This window comes from Dendrobium catenatum, unplaced genomic scaffold, assembly GCF_001605985.2.
Source record: "Dendrobium catenatum unplaced genomic scaffold, ASM160598v2 fragScaff_scaffold_758, whole genome shotgun sequence".
NCBI lineage: Eukaryota > Viridiplantae > Streptophyta > Magnoliopsida > Asparagales > Orchidaceae > Dendrobium > Dendrobium catenatum.
The window spans coordinates 446646-451053 of record NW_021319220.1 but is presented as its reverse complement, the minus strand read 5'-3'; the positions used below and the strand labels follow the sequence as shown (position 1 = coordinate 451053).

General features: G+C 28.4%; 1 pseudogene; it reads left to right on the top strand.

Annotated features, from left to right (window-relative positions):
• LOC110106164 overlaps positions 1-2009 on the top strand; it is a 4513-nt pseudogene extending 2504 nt beyond the window's left edge.
• Positions 2010-4408: the final 2399 nt, after the last annotated feature.

The window sequence follows — 4408 nt, the reverse complement described above, 5'->3', positions numbered from 1 at the left end:
ATTAGGCTTCTCCAAACACTTACCATTTCTGCGTGATTGAATAGTAGAATCCTACTTCTGGATGCTTGCAACTTACTCTGAACCCTGTTATTCACATGCTAGAGTGATTTTGTCAAAGGTGATGCCCCTCGTTGTCGCAACTGATGATATTTATGATGTTTATGGGACACTTGAAGAACTCGAATTATTCACCAACGTAATAGAAAGGTTAAAAAAAATTAACATTATAATATATAAACTAATTCAATACTTTTTTATGCTAAAATTTTAATTTACAGGTGGGATCTTGATAAAGTTTGTATGTTGCCAGAATATATGCAACGATTCTTTCTTGTTCTTTACAATAATTTCAAGGAATTTGAGGATGAGCAAGCTCCCCAACAGAATTCCTTTTGAGTCCATTACCTTACAGATGAGGTAGTAAATTTCAAAAGAGTTACAATACGAAATGTTTTCTTGCATTTTTAAAATTATGATTGATAGTTTGTATTTTTTAAAAAATGGTGGTCTACTACTGACCTTGTTAGGAGAGTAGATGTATTAGATTTGGATTGTGTTAAGAAAAGTAAAAGTTGTCCTAAAATGATTTGGTTAGAAAACATTAGAAACGATCTTTCATTACTATATTTAAATGAGAATTTTACTCTAAACAAGATACAATAGAGAAAAAGTATTCATGTAGCCAATACCACGTAGTGGGATAAAGGATTGATGTTGTTGTACTCAAACTATGACTTTAAACAACAAATAAATTTATAGTATTTCATTATATAATGAAACAGATTGTTATCATATTACTTTTGTTTTGATTGTTCCTTTGAATAAGCGAATGGCTCATGCGTACCTTCAGGAATCAAATTGGGCAAACGTTGGCTATGTTCCTAAGCTTGAAGAACATCTGAGAGTAACACTTATTACAGCTGGGTACTCACTAATCACTTGTGCTTCATATCTTGGAATGAAGGAAGTGATCTCTAAGGATACTTATGAATGGGTTGCCAACCTTCCTAAAATACTCAAATCTATCAATATAGTTGGGAGGCTTATGAATGATATTGGTTCATATCAGGTAAGTTATACACACTTGATATTAATGACATATTTTATCTGTTATAGTTAGACATTATATTAAAAAAAAAATTCATTTGTAGCATAAAATAGAGAAAATACAATGAACTTCTAAAATGAGTTTTTGAACTATGTGGCATTTTAGCAAATAAATTAGAACAAGAAATCTTATAATAATTTTAGTTTAGGATATAGATTTTTTTTTTTTTTAGAGGAGAGGTCACCTTTAGTTTTTGAAGAAAAAATCGCAGATCATCATTTTACAATATAGAAAGCATTACTTAGAAAAAATTAAAATATTTGTGTAGCTATTTAAACCTATATTTTTTATATCATAAATTTAATGATGATACTCCAACAAGTTATATTCCCAGTAATTAAATCATAATGTATTCCATATTTTATATCATTAATCAAGATTATCATTATTAAATATTACTACTATAGATTAAATACATAATATATATAAAGAGAGAGAGTAAGAGAGAGAGAGATTGACACCATTAGTAATATTTTTAAAATGTATGACTAAAAGTTAAAATTTTCACATTTTTTTCTTAAAGAATCCACTAGGTATTCATTTTGATCATATAATGAACTCATCAGTATTCTCATTTTAAGTGAACTTTCAGAATGAACAAAAAAGGAATCATGTTGCTTCATCAATTCAATGTTATGCCAAAGAGAATGGTTGCTCAGAGATGGAAGCATGCAAGAAGCTTAAACAAATGGTGGAAGTGCATTGGAAAATTATAAATAGAGAATTCATGTCAACGGATTACATCCCATTATCATTGATTAAGCCAGTTTTAAACTTGGCATGCTTTACTGATTTTGTCTACAAGGACACAGCCGATATTTATACCGACTCATCAGAATTCATGAAAGAAACTATCGCTAAAGTGCTCATTGAACCGGTCCTGGTTCTTAGGAAAGATTGATATTTTCTTATTTTGTGGGGAATTTTTAATTCTACGTATGAATAATATTGCATGTGTAATGTTCAAATCATGCTTGTATCTCTAAGCTACCTAAATGCTTGTTAGTGTGAACCTGTTAAATTATGATTATCAAATCCAATAAGTTTTTAAGTTGTTATCAAAGAATATGTTTGATTTCACAAGATACACTGAGATAAAATTTCATTAGTAGCATATTTTAATTAATGGTTCAGAAGACACCATATATTAATTTCAAGATTTCTTTTTCATTTTGTTGACTTTTTTTAGTGTGTGCTACCATGTATGAAAATAGAATAACTGACAATCCTAATTAGTTATTTGAATACCCATAGAAAAACGTGTTCTAAATAGATCATTTATCTAAGCATTATGACCATTAAATCTATTTTTTTTAACTTGCTCATTACTTTGAAAAGAAAAATCAACTAATTACATTGAAAAGTTCATAAAGTTGATATAGAAAATTTGTGTTTAAATTGGTAGTGCCAACCTAGAATTATGATGAATCATAAAACAACTTTAAAATATATTAAGAACTGATGAAAAGTTCAAGAATATTATGTTGTAGAGGATTGAACAGAAGATTGATAGATCTTGGTTCAAATACACTAATTATTAATCTCATGTTCATCTCCAAAGTATAGGCTTATGGGTAACCAATTGTTATTTTTACACTAATATAGTTTTTAATAATAAATAATAGGTTATACCTATAGCCACATAATTCTTATTAACCTCCCATTCATTTTTTTTCCTTATTAATCCCATTCTTCTTAACCTCCCATTCAAATTTTTATGAGCTTCTCTTATTAACCTCCCATTCATATGAGAGCATGCAAAAATCTACATTGGTCACCACTTGAAGGTTTGTAGGAGTTGTTTTCTCTTTCAAATTGATCTGTTTGATATCACTTATTAAAAATTTTATCTAAAAGAGATATACTTTCAGTCAAATATACTTGTGGTCAAGTAAATTTCGTTACAAAATATTAAGCCTGTGGATACAGACCAATCACCTGATATTTTATACTTAAGTATGTGATATGGAACTACTGGTAATTTAAGAAAATTCCATGAAAAAAATCAAGATCAATGCCAACAACAACAAGATCAATACCAACAACAATATACATGTACATGACCACTTAAGAGATAAATAAATAAAAAATATAAGAAATGGATATGTACTTTCATAAGGAATTACTCCATAACCTCCTAAATTCATAATGCTCACATTCCATATGTAATTCAAATGCAAAATTGATAAAGAAATGTAGACAAAGCCGCGATTTAATGAGAATTGCAATGACTTCACATAGCTACAAATATTATCATAAATAGGACAAACATCAAAATGATATTGTTAAACATGGAAATTATTTATGTTAATTATCTCCAAGCACATTTTTCAAAATCTATGTTTTAGACAGTTTAGTCCCCACAACTTAAATAAAGTGGCAAAAACTCAAGCCCTACAATAATTTTAACTAAATTTGAATATTGATAATAACATACATTCACTATTTATATTATAAATATTAATAATTATAAGTGGTTTGATCCTTAATAACATACATTCACTATTTATAGTTCTTCGTTTTAGTCAATAAACTCATTCTCTATTTGAAGGCATAAAAATTCTCACAACTCACTTCATTTTTGAGTAAGAGCACCATTGATGAGCCTTCTCCATATGATCGAATGAAAACTAAAATGACAATTCATAATGGTGATCAATCTTTTATTTTCTTTGAAATTATACTTTGCAAACACTATTAATGAAATAGCCTTGTATTTCAATTCTTTGCCTATTTGTAGGATGGCAATACCAGTTATTGGCAAGTCATTAACTTAATGAAAACCCAATAAATTTTTTTTTACCTATGAAGCCACAAATAATTTTATCTATGACCTACGAAGCCAAGCTAGGGAATTTGAGCTAGAATAAGTAAATAGGTAGAGTTCAATAAGGTTTGTAGAAGTGTCCTAAAACATTTTTAGCAAGGTTGTGAAATTTGAACTGGTCAACGACCAGGAAAAATTAAAGGTTAATGGTTTGATGCTTCGACTGGTGTCAATTGGATGATGAAATAAATATTAATTATATTAAAAAAATATTTAATTTAATTATGATATTCCAAACAAGATTTTTTCCCTATATTAAAGGTTTATTTTGTCATTTTTTTTCTAAATAATCCACTAGAGATTAATTTTGATCGTATAATGCACTTAAAAATATTCTCATTGTAATTGTTTCAGAATGAATAAAAAAGGAATCATGTTGTTCCCAACATACTCTTGATCTTTCTCTTATTTACTAGTCATGTGATTGTTATCCTTGCATGCTTTTAACAATACTAGGGTCAAGGGGGGGGGAG